We start from the raw sequence: 16,365 nt of genomic DNA, 5'->3' as shown, positions 1-16,365 counted from the left end.
AACAAAGATCCATGGTAATCTGGAGGCAAATTGCAAGCGACTTGTTTTCATCCCGAGTGGGCGGGGCAGCTCTGCAATGGAGGAATTTGAACAAGAAACTGCATCGGAGCCTTTAGCTTAAACTTCTACATTTACCAAAAGGTTCAAGTTGCCTCCGTCACAAGGTAATTTCCCTTGTCCCAGGACGTGCTCGGGAAGAGAGGGATCCTGGCACAGCAATGCCGTGAGGCGATTGTGTCAATGAGCAACATCGTCTGGTGGACTGACAGCTCAATGGATTAGACACACGTCTTTCACCATCAAGATCCATACCAGTGTGTTGCAATGTAAACCAGCTAGTCTTTGGAGATCCAGTGTGAAAATATATTTGGATAGTCTCGACCAGCTTGGAGAGGATATGGATTAATATCAACAGTCTGGCTCCAGGAAAATAGGAGCAGCAGTAGCAATTCAAAACTCAAACCTCTGCTCAATGATTCAATTGAAACCGTGTCAGATCTTTACCTCAACACCATTTACCCAGCGTGGCTCCATATCCCTTGGTATCACCACCCAACAACAATCTATCATTCAGTCCTAAACGTTTTGAGAATCCACAGCCTTTAAGCAGAAAATAATTCCAGATTTCCACTACCCAGTGTTTTTGGGGGGGGGGGGGGGGAAGAGAGGTGCGGGACCTCCTCTTCAGCACAATGCTGTGGATGCTGGAAATCTGAAACAAAGGCAGAAAATGCTGCAAATACTCAGCAGCTCTGGCAATATCTGAGGCGAGAGGAAGAGGTCATTTCAGGTCAATACCCTTCAATAAGAGTATTCCAGTGTTTCCTGACTTTATTCTCACTGAAATGGTCCTCAGCCATTTCCTTGTTCCCCGGTATGAATTCCCCTGTTTCTGACTGTAGGAGGCCTACATTACTTTTCAATCAATCTTCTTTTTACATCCCTACAGAAACTTTTACAGTCAGTTTTTACGTTCCCTGCTAGCTTACTTTCACATTGTATTCCCCTTCTTAATCAATCCCTTGGTCTACCTTCGCTGAATTTTAAACTGTTCCCAATTCTCGAGTCTATTGCTTTTTCTAGCTAATTTGTATGCCTCCTCTTTGAATCTGATACTATCTCTAATTCCCTTTAGAAGCGCCAAATAGTTCACCCCCAGATCCCAAAGATGTGCAGGTTAGGTGGATTGGCCACACTAAATTGCCCCTTAATTGGAAAAAATTAATTGGGTACTCTTAAATTTTTTTTAAAAGCACCAAATAGGAATAAACAACTTCTGGAGTTCACCTATTCGCTCCTTGAATACTTGCCATTACCTGTCCACTGTCCTTCCTTTCACTGATGTTTCCGAGTCTATCATAGCCAACTCATACCTCATACCATGATAGTTACCTTTATTAAGATTCAGGACCCTATTCTCAGAATCAACTACCTCATTATCCACTCTCTCATATTATGGTCACTCAACCCCAAGGGCTCTCTCACGACTAGATTGCCAACTAATCATTTCTCATTGCACAATACCCAGTCCAAGATGGCCTGTTTGGTTCCTCAACGTATTCGTCCAGAAAACGATCCCATATACAGTCCAGAAATTCCTCGCTTATTGTACTGTGACTAATTTGACTCGCCCAATCTACATGCTGATTAAAGTCACCCATAATCACAGACGCTCCTTTATCACATGCATCTCTGATTGCCTTTCTAATGCTAATCCCAACATTACCACTGCAGTTTGGCCACTCATACAAATGTCTTATGCCCAGTGGTGTTTCTTAACTCAACCCATACAGATTCCACATCGCCCGTACTAATATCTTTCCTCAATATTGTCCTAATATTTTCATTCCTCAACAATGCAGCTCCACGACTTCCGGTTGCGGCTATGCGGAGCTAAGCCGCACGTTCGGCAGCTCCTGCTTTAATAGGACTTGTGGGCTCTTTTAAGGGCCCCAAACGGCGCTGATTCGACGATTCCCGGTGGATAAAGGGGTCTGGAGCAAAACCCCCTGGGATTTATGGTGCGGACTCGAAGTGGGGCGAGGAGAAAAACGGCAGCAGCTCCCCTGGAAAAGCGGAGGAAGGTGGACAAAATGGCGGCCGGTGGAGCCCCTGAGGAGTGGAGGCAGTGGGCTGAGGAGCAGCAGGCGGCCCTTCTGCGCTATTTCACGGAGCTGAAAGGGGAGTTGCTGGAATCCCTGAAGGTGACGACGAGTAAGCTGCTGGAGACCCAGACAACCCAGGGTGCAGCGATACTTGAGTTGCAGCAGCAGGCCTCTGAGCGCGAGGAGGAGGTTTCGGCCCTCGTGGGGAAGGTGGAGATACACGAGGCGCTTCATAAAAAGTGGCAAGATCGGTTCGAGGAGATGGAGCTTCGGTCACGAAGTAAGAACCTGCGGATTCTGGGCCTCGAGGAGGGGCTGGAGGGGTCGGACCTGCCGGCCTATGTGGCCGTGATGTTGAACTCGTTGGTGGGGGCAGGATCCTTCCATCTGCCCCTGGAGCTGGAGGGGGCCCACAGAGTACTGGCCAGGCGGCCTAAGGCGAATGAACCCTCGCGGGCGGTGCTGGTGCGGTTCCATCGGTTCAGTGACCGGGAGTGTGTTCTCCGATGGGCCAAGAAGGTGAGGAGTAGTAAGTGGGAGAATTCGGTAGTGCGTGTCTATCAGGACTGGAGTGCGGAGGTGGCCAAGCGGAGAGCCGGGTTTAACCGGACGAAAGCGGTGCTCCATGGAAAGCAGGTGAAGTTCGGCATGTTGCCGCCTGCGCGCCTGTGGGTCACCTGCAAGGACCGGCATCACTACTTTGAGTCCCCGGAGGAAGCGTGGGCCTTCGAGTCCCACTTCGAGTCCGCACCATAAATCCCAGGGGGTTTTGCTCCAGACCCCTTTATCCACCGGGAATCGTCGAATCAGCGCCGTTTGGGGTCCTTAAAAGAGCCCACTTGGGGGCTGTGGGAGTTTCTCTATTTCTGGACGATTGTTTATGCTGTAGCGGGTTATTCTGTTTGTTTCTGTTTTTCTCTCGCTTTCGGACGATGTGGGTTATGGTTTTGTGTTCTAAGGTGGGAACTGGGGTTTGTGGTTGATCTGTGTCTTTGTTTGTACGGAGTTGGTGGTTGGGTTGGGACTGCTGTTTGGGAGCTGCGTTGGTGGGGTGGGGCAGTGTGAAAGCACGGGCTTCTCTCTGGTTTCCCGCGCTGCGGGACGAGGGGGTGGAGCTGGTGGCGAGGGGCGTGGTTATTAGACCGGGTTTCCCGCGCTGAAGCGGTGCCAAGGAGCTGATGCAGGGGAGGAGGGGGAACCTCATATCGGGAGGGGTCGGAGTTAGAGCGGGAGCTGCGGGGTCAGCAGAAGTCAGCTGGCTCACGGGAGTACAGTGGAGGGAGAGTTGCGGCTAGGAGGCTAGCCTGGGGGGGGGCAGATACCGGGTTGCTGCTGGATTGGCCAGGGAGGAGTTGGTGCGGGTCGGGGTGAGGTTCTATCGCCGTGGGAAACGGGCCGAATGGGTGCTGGCCAGGGGCGAGCAGTCGATGGGCTATGACTAGTCGACGGGGAGAGGGGCGGGGTGCCCCCTGTTCCAGCTGATTACGTGGAACGTGAGGGGGTTGAATGGGCCGGTTAAGCGGGCCCGGGTGTTTTCGCATCTGAAGGGGCTGAAGGCGGACGTGGCCATGCTCCAGGAGACCCACCTGAAGGTGGCGGACCAGGTCCGTCTGAGGAAGGGGTGGGTGGGGTAGGTTTTCCACTCAGGGCTCGACTCGAAGAACCGGGGGGGTGGCGATCCTGGTGGGGAAGAGGGTGGCGTTTGAGGCATCTGGGGTTGTGGCTGATAGTGGCGGCAGATATGTGATGGTGAGCGGTAAGCTGCAGGGGGAGGGGGAGGGTGATGTTGGTTAATGTGTACGCCCCAAATTGGGATGATGCTGGTTTCATGAGGCGTATGTTGGGCCGCATTCCTGGACTGGAGGTGGGGGGTTTTATCATGGGGGGGGGGGGGGGGGGGGGGGGGGGGACTTCAATACGGTGCTGGATCCCCTACTGGAGCGTTCTAGTTCAAGGACAGGCAGGAGGCCGGCGGCGACCAAGGTGTTGAGGGGGTTTATGGACTAGATGGGAGGAGTGGATCCCTGGAGGTTCGGGAGGCCGAGAGCTCGGGAGTACTCTTTTTTTCTCCCATGTGCACAGGGATTATTCCCGCATTGATTTCTTTGTTTTGAGTAGGGGACTGGTCCCGAAGGTGGAGGAGGCCGAGTATTCGGCTATTGCGATTTCGGACCATGCTCCGCATTGGGTGGATCTGGAGATGGGGGAGGTGCGGGACCAGCGCCCGCTTTGGCGTCTGGACGTGGGGTTGTTGGCTGATGAGGAGGTGTGTAGGAGGGTTCGGGGATGTATCGAGAGGTATCTCAAGGTCAATGATACTGGGGAGGTCCAGATGGGGATGGTGTGGGAGGCTCTGAAGGCAGTGTTTAGGGGGGAGCTGATCTCCATCCGAGCCCATAGGGAGAGGGGGGAGAGGAGGGAGAGGGAGAGACTGGTGGAGGAGCTGTTGAGTGTGGATAGGAGGTACGCGGAGGCCCCGGAGGAGGGATTGCTGGGGGAGCGGCGTAGCTTGCAGGCCAAGTTTGATTTATTGACGACCAGAAAGGCGGAGACACAGTGGAGGAAGGCGCAGGGAGCGGTCTATGAGTATGGAGCGAAGGCGAGCAGGATGCTGGCGCATCAGCTTCGTAAGCGGGACGCGGCTAGGGAGATTGGTGGAGTGAAGGATAGAGATGGGAATGTGGTGCGGCGGGGGCAGAGGTCAAGAGGTCTTTAGGGACTTTTATAGGGAACTGTACCGGTCGGAGCCGCCGGCGGGAGGGGGAATGGAGAGTTTTTTGGACAGGCTCCGATTTCCAAGGATGCAGGAGGAGCAGGTGGAGGGACTGGGGGCGCCGATCGAGTTGGAGGAGCTGGTCAGAGGGATTGGCCACATGCAGTTGGGGAAGGCGCCGGGACCGGATGGGTTCCCGGTTGAATTTTATAAGAAATATGCGGACCTGCTGGGCCCCCTATTGGTTAGAACCTTCAATGAGGCATGGGAGGGGGGTGTTCTGCCCCCGACGATGTCTCGGGCGCTAATCTCCCTGATCCTGAAGCGTGATAAGGACCCCTTGCAGTGCGGATCATACAGGCCGATTTCACTGCTGAATGTAGACGCCAGGTTGCTGGCGAAGATCTTGGCCACTAGAATAGAGGACTGGGTGCCGGGGTGGTACATGAAGATCAGACGGGTTTTGTGAAGGGGAGGCAGCTGAACACTAACGTGCGAAAGCTGATAAATGTGATAATGATGCCGGCAGCAGAAGGAGAGGCGGAGATTGTGGTGGCATTGGATGCGGAGAAGGCCTTTGACAGGGTTGAGTGGGGGTACTTGTGGGAGGTGTTGGAGAGGTTCAGGTTTGGGGTGGGGTTTATTAAATGGGTGAGGTTGCTGTACGAGGCCCCGATGGCGAGTGTAGCGACAAATGGGAGGAGGTCCGAGTACTTCAGGCTCCACCGTGGGATGAGGCAGGGGTGCCCCCTGTCCCCCTTGCTTTTTGCGCTGGTAATTGAGCCTCTTGCCATGGCTCTCAGGGAGTCGAGGAGGTGAAGGGGTTTGGTGCGTGGTGGGGAGGAGCACCGAGTGTCGCTGTATGCGGACGACTTGGCTGTTGTATGTAGCAGACCCGGTGGGGGGAATGCCGGAGGTGATGGAGATTCTTGCTGAGTTCGGGAGTTTCTTGGGATATAAATTGAACCTGGGCAAGAGTGAGCTGTTTGTCGTACACCTGGGAGATCAGGAGGAGGGGATTGGTAGGCTCCCGCTAAAGAGGGCAGTGAGGAGTTTTAGGTACCTGGGGGTTCAGGTGGCTAGGAGCTGGGGGACTCTGCACAAGTTCAATTTTACTAGATTGGTGGAGCAGATGGAGGAGGAATTTAAAAGGTGGGACATACTGCCGTTGTCGTTGGCAGGTAGAGTACAGTCCGTTAAAATGACGGTGCTCCCGAAGTTTTTGTTTTTGTTTCAGTGCCTCCCCATTTTCGTTCCAAGGGTCTTTTTTAGAGGGTGAACAGCAGCATTCTGGGATTTGTTTGGGCGCACGGGACTCCGAGGGTAAGGAGGGTCTTTTTGGAGCGGGGCAGGGATAGAGGGGGGCTGGCGCTGCCCAACCTCTCTGGGTACTATTGGGCAGCTAACGTCTCGATGGTACGTAAGTGGGTAATGGATGGGGAGGGGGCAGCATGGAAACGGATGGAGATGGCGTCCTGTGGAGGCACGAGCCTGAAGGCACTGGTAACGGCTCCGTTGCCGCTCCCTCCAACGAGGTACACTACGAGCCCGGTGGTGGCAGCTACCCTCAAAATTTGGGGGCAGTGGAGGCGACACGGGGGTGGGGGGGGGGGGGCTCAGTGGAGGCCCCGCTGCGGGGGAACCACCGGTTTGTCCCAGGGAACATGGATGGTGGGTTCCTGGGGTGGCACAGGGCGGGCGTTAGGAAGTTGGGAGACCGGTTTATTGACGGGAGGTTCGCGAGCCTTGGTGAACTGGAGGAGAAGTTTGAGCTCCCCCTTTGGCCTTTGCGTCCCTAGTAGCCCGGCGGAGGATCTTGCTGCAGTGGAAAGATGCGAGACCTCCGAGCGTGGAGACCTGGATTAATGACATGGTGGGATTCATTCAGCTGGAGAGGGTCAAATTCGCCCTGCGGGGGTTGGCACAAGGGTTCTTTAGGAGGTGGCAGCCTTTCCTCGACTTTCTGGCTCAACGATAAGGTACTAGGTCAGCAGCAGCAACCGGGGGGGGGGGGGGGGGGGGGGGGGGGGGGGGGGGGGGGGGGTTTAGGGGGATAGTGTTTAAGTTAATTTGCTTATTGTTAAATTATTTTGTTGTTTATTGGGGTTGGGGGGGGGCCTTTGTTATATGCGTTGTTACGGGTGCCGGGGGGTGTTTATTACCATTATTGTTTTGTTGATATATATTTTTCAAAAAATTCCAATAAATATTATTTAAAAAAAAACAAAGCAGCTCCACCACCTTTTCCTGTCCGTCTTTCCTAAAAACTGAATAGTCCTCAATGTTTGGTTCCCATCCTTGGCCACCTTAGAGCTATGTCTCCGTAATCCCAACTATATCATACCCCTTTACATCTATCTGCACAACTAATTCATCCATTGTATTTCAAATGCTCGGAGCATTCAGTTACAAAGCCTTATGGATAGTCCTTTTATTGTTCCTTGTCCTGTTCCTGTTCCTATTATTTTTTTTTTTAAAAGTGTCATTATCTGATACAGACCCTTGATTCTCTGCCTTATCGCTTTTCGTATTCTCCTTGCTGTTTTTTTCTCTGCCAGATAGATGACAAACTGGCCTATAGTGCGAAGTCTGTATGTTCTCCCCGTGTCTGTGTAGGTTTTCTCCAGGTGCTCCAGTTTCTTCCCACGAGACCCAGAAGACAGGCTTGTTAAGTGAATTGGACATTCTGAATTCTCCCTCAGTGTATATCTGAACAGGCGCCGGAGTATGGCGACTAGGGGATTTTCACAGTAACTTCATTGCAGCGTTAATGTAAGCCTACTTGTGACACTAATAAAGATTATTATTTTATTGAAAACTGAAAAGGACATGTTTGTAATTAGAAATGCAGCACCTTGAGCAGCTCAAAATTCACTGGTGGGGTGAAGCGGGAAAGGAAAGAGATGGAGGAGAAGATGAATTACCTCAATCAAACTTAATTCCTGCGCTGCTTTTCATTTGCTAAAAAAAAAGACCCTCTTGTTTTCTTTGCTAACAATGGATTTCTACAACTAACTGGGTGCATCTTCAATTGACTCATTTTATTTCTAAGTAGCTTGCACTGACAACAACTTTTATTGCTTGCATTTTTATCAAAAAATAATCCATCTATCACCAAACTCCCAGCCAGAAAAAAAATACTCCAAAAAAACAGAGTCACGGTGAAAATCAAGAGCAAATCAAATAGAATGAAGATAGGCACTTGGCCCAGCTTAGCTTATCTATTGAGAACATATTGTTCTTCTCTTCCCATCACAGCAAACACCAGTCTCTATTTGCCAAAGTTTGTCTCAGCTTTCTTACCTGAAGTCCATTTCAATACTGTCATAGCTTTTCTGTACCATTTACTACCTTACTTACCATTGAGAAGTCTATTTCTTTAAAAAAAAGTTTCCCCAATTCTCTCCAGTCATTCGACAACACTCAGCCTTCTGAAGGTGGGATCAATTGGTAACTTTGGTCTCCAAGGTTTAAAATGTCTTCAGTATCTCAAACACCCAATGCATCAAGCGTGAACCTTTGACTCGCTCATGAACTTGGATCGCTCTTTGTCCAGTTATGGATTTTGATACAAGGCAGACCAATATTTCAATAACAGAAACCCTGTACAGCGCATTCAGATTTTAAATCATAATCTGCTTCACTGGAGTTAGGGCGCGTGATTTATTATCACTCAATTTAACACACTCACTGCCACCAGAAACAAAATAGCGCTACACTTGGCAAGGCAAGTGCGAAAATGATCTCATGACTGAAAGAAAATATTGCTGAATGAAGCAAATAGTAAAGTTACATTTGGGCGTATAACGTACCATTTTGGTAAGGATTTTACAGCAATGGAATATGTTCAGTGTGGAGTTTATTCAAATATTTTCTTTTCCATTATATCTAAAAAAGGTCAAGAGTAACTCAAGAGTTTTATAATCAGACTAAGGGATAAGATTTAAAATAATTTGATCAGCAAGAGTTAAGAGGGCACAAATTAAAGATCATGAAATGAATGAAAGGCAAGTGCAGGAAAAATATGTTTGCAGGAAGTGATAATGTTGAATTCCCCATCACCAAATTTGAAGATGGGAAATTTATCTCAGGAATTGGAATAGTAATAACCTTTATTACTGTCACAAGTAGGCTTACATTTGAAGATGGGAAATGGATGTGTTGCTTCATGAGGAATATTGAAGCCTGCATGTTTGGAGTTCATGATGCAACCTGAACAGGCGCCGGGGTGTGGCAACTAGGGGATTTTCACAGTAACTTCATTGCAGTGTTAATGTAAGCCTACTTGTGACAATAATAAAGATTATTACCTTCCAATTCCCTAGATACATTTCCCGCATGGAATATATAAGGGAATGTATAATAGGGGACAAAGAAATGGCTGAGCAACTAAATACATACTTTGGTTCTGTCTTCACAAATGAGGGCACAAATCAGATACCAGAAATGTTACAGAACGCAGGGTTTAGCAAGAGGGAGTAACTGAAGGAGTTCAGTATTAGTAGATAAATGGGGTGCGATCAAGCAGCTATGCCGCTCCTGAAAAGCAGCGTGCTGCAGTGCAACGTGGCTGATAGCCGGGAGTACCCCTTCCGGGACCTACCGGCTCACAACGCCTAGTGAGGTATAACGCGATCTTGTGAGACGTTGCCATGTAAATTCAGCCCACAAATCCTCACTGTAATATGCAGTTTCCCAAGGCGTTGGGATCTATCCCCTTCACCTTGAGAGACCTCGGGCTAGAGCCGTGCAGTACTGGTCACCAGAAAAAGGGACCAGATGGAATGGCACTCATGGAACTCTCCCAGGGGATCAAAAGAGCTCACGTGCATGCTCGTTGGGCAGGGTGATACTCCAGCACTAATGGTGCTACCCAGGCAGTCTAGTATCCTGGCATGTACCACCTGGGTGCAAACCTGGCATTGCCAAGGTGCCCAGGTGGGACTGCCATGGTACCAGGTTGGCACCGCCAAGCTGGCATTTTCACGTGGCAGCAATTGGGCCGGCGTGCCCGGGGATCCCTCAGTGAGTTGCCGGTGGTGGGGGGGGGGGTGTCGAGGGTTGCGTTGGTGGCTCCAGAGACCAGGACGCCATTTAAAAATGGCACCCGGATTTCGCTACACTGAGGAGTTCTGGCGAGCAGAGCTCCTCAGTGCAGAAAACGGGGCTTTGAGCAGCCTCGGCTGCGAGTTGCCCGGTGGAAGCCCCCCACCTAACCGAGTGGCATTTAACGGGCTCCTTCAGTTCCAAAACTATTCTATGATTTTACAAGGATGAGGGCAATATGTCCAGGTTTTCTGACAGTTCATAGATACATAGAAGATAGGAGCAGGAGGAGGCCTTTTGGCCCTTCGAGCCTGCTCCGCCATTTATCATGATCATCTCTGATCATCCAACTCAATAGCCTAATCCTGCATTCTCCCCATTGCCTTTGATCCCATTCGCCCCAAGTGTTATATCTAGCCGCCTCTTGAATACATTCAATGTTTTAGCATCAACTACTTCCTGTGGTAATGAATTCCACAGGCTCACCACTTTTTGGGTAAAGAAAGGTCTCCTCAGCTCTGTCCAAAATGGTTTACCCTGAATTCTCAGACCGTGACCCCTGGTTCTGGACACACCCACCATTGGGAACATCTTCCCTGTATCTACTCTGTCTAGTCCTGTTAGAATTTTATAAGTCTCTATGAGATTCCTCCTTCATTCTTCTGAACTCCAGCGAGAACAATCCTAACCTTGTCAATCTCTCCTCATATGTCCCGCCATCCCTGGAATCAGTCTGGGAAACCTTCGCTGCACTCCCTTGAGAGCAAGAACATCCTTCCTCAGAAAAGGAGACCAAAACTGCACACAATATTTTAGGGCCTCACCAAGGCCCTGTATAATTGCAGCAACACATTCCTGCTTCTGTACTCGAAACTCGCAATGAAGGCCAACATACCATTAGCTTGCTTTACCGCCTGCTGCACGTGCATCCTTACCTGATGCACAAGGGCACCCAAGTCCCACTGCATACTCCCCTCTCCCAATTTACAACCATTCAGGTAATAATCTGCCTTCCTGTTTTTGCTACCAAAGTGAATAACTTACACTTTTTTTTAAAATTTAGAATACCCAATTCATTTTTTCCAATTCAGGGGCAATTTACCATGCCCCAATTCACCCAGCCTGCACATCTTTGGGCTGTGGGGGCAAAACCCATGCAAACACAGGGAGAATGTGCAAACTCCACATGGACAGTGACCCAGAGCCGGGGTCGAACCTGGGACCTCGGCGTCGTGAGGCAGCAGGGCTAACCCACTGCGCCACCATGCTGCCTTTGAATAACTCACACTTATCCAAATTATACTGTATTTACCATTCATTTGCCCACTCACTCAACCTGTCCAGGTCATGCTGTAGAATCTCTGCATCCTTGTCACAGTTCACCCTCCCACCCAAGTTGTGCAAACTTTGAGATGTTACATTTTGTTCCCTCAAAGTTAGGTGGGAAAGGAACGGTGATATACTTCCAAGTCAGGATGGCGAGTGGCTTAGATGGGAACTGGCAGGTGGTCGTGTTCCCAGGTATTTGCTGCCCTTGTTTTTCTAGATGGTAGTGCTCATGGGTTTTGAAGGTGCTAAGGACCCTTGGTGAGTTCCTGCAATGCATCTTGTAGATGGTATGCACATTAGCAGCAGTGCGTCGGTGGTGGAGGGAGTGAATGCTTGTGAAAGGGGTGCCAATCAAGCGGGCTGCTTTGTAGGGGATGGATCAGGCTTCTCAGAGTGTTATTGGAGCTGCACTCATCCAGGCAATTGGGGAATATTCCATCACACTCCTGACTTGTAGATTCTGGTCAGGCTTTGGTGAGTCAGAAATAGAGTCACTTGCTGCAGAATTCCTAGCCATAGTATTAATGTGGCGAGTCCAGTTCAGTTTCTGGCCAATGATGACCCCCAGGATGTTGATAGTGGGGATTCAGTGATGGTTACCTGAGCCACGTGCAATTTGCCATTAGGCAAATAAAGATAAATGTGTGGCTCAAAGACTGGTGTAGGAGAAGTGGATTCCCGCACGTAGGGTACTGGCACCAGTAGTGGGGGAAGTGGATGGTCCACAGCTAAATTGTGTTTGGACAACGTTTTAGCAAGCCATGTAACTCGGGGAGTAGAGAGGGTTTTAAACTCAACAGTGGAAGCAAGGGATCAAATTTGGGAAGATGTGGTAAACCAAAGGCAGAGACAAGGCAAGAGAGAAAGGTATTAATATGGGAAGTGATAAACAGATCATGACAGCAAGGGACAGAGAATACATCTCAGAGTAAATACAGATAAGGCTGGAGGTTTAAAAAAAATAATAAAATGACAAAACTGAAGACTCTGTATTTCAATGCACGTAGCATTTGAAACAAAACAGATAATGCAAATAGAAGTAAGCATAATTTCACAGCAATTACAGAAACATGGCTGCAGGATGACCTAGATGGTGGTCTGAATATTGAAGGGTACTTGACATTTAGGAGGACAGGAAGCTAGGAAACTCACTCAAAAAAGCAGACAGGTAAAGAAAGCCTCGTTCCTTAAAACAGCACCATCCGGCATCAACCAGAGAGCAAGCAATACTAGACCTGGTATTAATTCAGCCTCACAATGAAGGTGCCCCTCGGTAGCAGCAATTATAATATTATTGAATTTTACATTCAGTTTGGGGGAGAAAAGAGTGACCTAATACTAGAATTTTAAACTTAATGAAGAACAGCTACAGTGGCATGAAAACACAGATAGTTAAAGAGAACTGGCAAATTAGAGTTAAGGTATAAATGTCAATAGAGATGCAGTGGCAGCCATTTAAGGGGATATTACAGAATATACAGGATAGATACATTGCAACGAGAAAGAAAAATTCCAAGGGGAGGACCAATCATCTTCAGTTAACATAAAAAATGTTAAAGATAGCATCAAACTTAAAGAAAAGCAAATCAGAGGGTTGGCAGGTCAGAATGTAAAAAACAGCAAAGAATGACTAGAAAGATTATTAAGGAGGGAAAAATTATTGAGAGCAAGCCAAGTAGAAATATAAAGACAAGCAGACAAAGTTAGCAAAGAAGAGAGATAAGTGAGTGTTAGTCCTATAGAAAGCAATCTGGGGAATTAATAATGAAAAACAAGGAGATGGCAGATGAATTGAACAGATATTTTGCATCGATATTCACTGTAGAAGATAGAAGTAGCATCCTAGAAATAGATGTAAAATCAGGAGATGGAAGGGAGGGAGGAACGCAAACAAATTACAAATCCTGATGGACTTCAACCGGGGTCTTAAAAAAAGTGGTAAGTAAGATAGTTGATGTGTTTTTTTAATTTTCCCTAATTCCTTAGATTCAGGGAGGGTTCCATTAGGTAAGAAAATAGTGCATATAACTCCTTTATTCAAAAAGAGAGGGAGACAGAAGGCAAGAAACGATCAGCCAGTTAGCTTCAAATCTGACATAAGAAAAATGTTAGAAGCTATTAAACAGGTTTTAGCAGGGCATTTAAATAAATTCAAGGTAATCAGGCAGACAACATGGTAAGGGATCATGTTTAACCAATTTATTGGGGGGTTTTGTACCAGCGGTGGATAAAGGGGGACAGCACATGGATTTTAAGAATACATTAGATAAGATGCTACATTAAAGGTTATTGCAGAAAATAAAAGCTCACGGTATAGGGTAACATTGGCACAGATAGAAGATTAGCCAGCTAACATGAGAGTAGGTATAAATTGGTCATTTTCTGGTTAGCAAGATATGAGTGGTGTGCCACAGGGATCAGTTCTGGGAGCTCGAATGTATATAATTGACTTGGATTAAGGGATCACAGCTGAAGACAGATTGGTTGGAAAGAGGACATGAGGCTAAAAAGGGATATAGATAGGTTAAGTGAATTGGCAAATGGTATATAATGTGGGAAAATGTGAAATTGTTCATTTTGGCAGGAAGAATAAAAATAAGCATATTATGTAAATGGCGAGGTGCACAGAGGGATCTAGGTGTCCTAGTTCAAGAATTGTAAAAGGTTATTATATAGGTGCAGCAAGTAATTAGGAACATTTATAGAATATAATTTATTGCATGTGGAATGGAGCTAATGCTCCAGTTATACAGGGCATTGGTGAGGCCACATCTGGAGTACTGTGTAAAGTATTGGTCTCCTTATTTAAGGAAAGATGTAAATTTATTGTAAGCAGTTCAGAGAAGAAGGTTCCCAAAGTAATATGTAAAATGGGCAGGGGTTAGCTAATGAAGAAAGATTGGGCAGGCTAGGCTTATATGTGCTGGGGTTTACAAGAGTGAGGGACGTCTTGATGGAACCATCCAAGATTCAGAGGGACCTTGGCAGGTTGAATGTTGGAAGGGTGCTTCCTCTTGTGGATAGGGGACCACCGTTTAAATAAGGGATCGCTCATTTAAGACAAAGAGAAAGAGAAATTTTCTCCCAGAGGTTCATGGGTTTTTGGAACTCCCTTCCTCAAAAGGTGGGGAAACAGTTTTTGAATATTTTTAAGGCAGAGGTAGATAAATTCTTGATAAGCAAGGGAATGTGGATTTGAGGTTACAAATCAGGAGCTGGATTCCCCGACCCCCCGCCGGGTCGGAGAATCACCAGGGGGCGGCGTGAATCCCGGCCCAGCAGCCGCCGAATCTCCGCGCGATTCTCCGGCCCACGTTGGGCCGAAGTCCCGCTGCTGTAATGCCCGTCCCGCAGGCGTGAATCAAACCACCTCCTACCTGCGGGACTGGCGGCGCGGGTGGGCTCCAGGGTCCGGGGTGATCTGGCCCCGGGGGGTGCCCTCACGGTGGCCTGGCCCGTGATCGGGGCCCACCGATCCGCGGGCGCGCCTGTGCCGTGGGGGCACTCTTTTCCTGCCGCGTCGGCCATAGCTTCCGCGATGACCGACGCAGAAGTGACTCCCTCCCCTGCGCATGAGCAGGGATGAGGTCAGCAGCTGCTGACGCTCCCGCGCATGGGCGAACTTCCGCCGGCTGACGAAGTCCCTTCGGCCCTAGCTGGCGTGGCGCCAAAGGCCTTCCACGCCAGCCGGCGGGACGGCAACCACTCTGGCGCGGGCCTAGCCCCTCAAGAGGAGGGCTTGGCCCCGAAAGGTGCGGAGGATTCCGCACCTTTGGGGTGGCCCGATGCCGGAGTGGTTCACGCCACTCCATCTCGCCGGGACCCCCCGCCCCGCCGGGTAGGGGAGAATCCAGCCCCAGGTCATCCATGATCTTATTGAATGGCAGAGCAGGCTTGAGGGGCCGAGTGGTCTAATTCTGCTCCAAATTTCTACGTTGTCTCAGAAGGGATGAAACAAAGGTTCTCAAGATTGATTTCAAGGATGAGGGGACTGTCCCGAGGAGGGATCGAGTGGGTTGAGCCTAAACTCCCAAGGAGTTGAGAAAAATGAGAAGTGATCTCATTGAGACATTGGATTTCATTTGTCACATGTACCAAGGTACAGTGAAAAGTATTGTTCTGCGTACAGTCCAGACAGATTGTTCCATACATGAAAAAGCAAAGGATTAGCGGGCAGCACGGTAGCATTGTGGATAGCACAATTGCTTCACAGCTCCAGGGTCCTAGGTTCGATTCCGGCTTGGGTCACTGTCTGTGCGGAGTCTGCACTTTCTCCCCGTCTGTGCGGCTTCCTCCTCCGGGTGCTCCGGTTTCCTCCCACAGTCCAAAGATGTGCAGGTTAGGTGGATTGGCCATGATAAATTTCTCTTAGTGTCCAAAATTGCCCTTGGTGTTGGGTGGGGTTACTGGGTTATGGGGATAGGGTGGGTGTGTTGACCTTGGGTAGGGTGCTCTTTCCAAGAGCCGGTGCAGACTCGATGGGCCGAATGGCCTCCTTCTGCACTGTAAATTCTATGACATACATAAATACACAATTTAAATACATAAATACATCGACACAGGCATCAGGTAAGGACACGGTGTAGTACGGCTCAGTAGAGAAGATGTGAGAAGAGATCAATTCAGTCCATAACAAGGTCATTCAGGAGTCTGGTAACAGCAGGAAGAAGCGGTTTTTGAATCTGTTAGTTTGTGTTCTCAGACTTTTGTATCTCCTTCCTGGTGGGAGAGAGGATATCCCGGGTGGGAGGGGTCTTTGATTATTGAGAAATTGAGAGGGGAATGGACAAGGTAGATGCTGGAAGGACTTTTCCACTGGCTGGTGAGTTTCAAACTGTGGGTCCCAGTCTCAGGAAAAGGGGTTGACCATTTTGGAGACACATGTCTTAAGATTCCAATGATTTTGGGCCGTATCCTCTTGCCTCTCATCAAGTGGAGTGCTCCACCTTTCCTTCCAAGGATTGGATAATTTCACTGTCCCAGTGCTGCCAGATCCTAACATTCATTTAAATCTGGTCAGATACCCATTCCCATACATCACAAGTGCAGCTAGGCCCCAGTTAACTTGAAATACTGCCAAAGAGCTTAACCCCTCCTCTCAATCTGAGTCCAGTCTCTCCAAGACCCCTGTCTCCCAGCTTTAAGTTCTCCCTTAGCTATGAGCAGTTGAGG

General features: G+C 48.9%; 1 protein-coding gene across 1 annotated transcript in view; it reads right to left on the bottom strand.

Moving 5' to 3' along the window:
- The window catches only part of LOC119974657 (NADPH--cytochrome P450 reductase-like), a 111,877-nt gene that overhangs the window by 61,720 nt on the left and 33,792 nt on the right, over nucleotides 1–16,365 (bottom strand). The gene's annotated exons all lie outside the window — the stretch shown is intronic.

The sequence above is a fragment of the Scyliorhinus canicula genome, chromosome 12, assembly GCF_902713615.1.
Source record: "Scyliorhinus canicula chromosome 12, sScyCan1.1, whole genome shotgun sequence".
NCBI classification, from domain to species: Eukaryota; Metazoa; Chordata; class Chondrichthyes; order Carcharhiniformes; family Scyliorhinidae; genus Scyliorhinus; species Scyliorhinus canicula.
The sequence above is the reverse complement of the archived record's forward strand: the minus strand, read 5'-3'. Positions and strand labels throughout refer to the sequence as shown.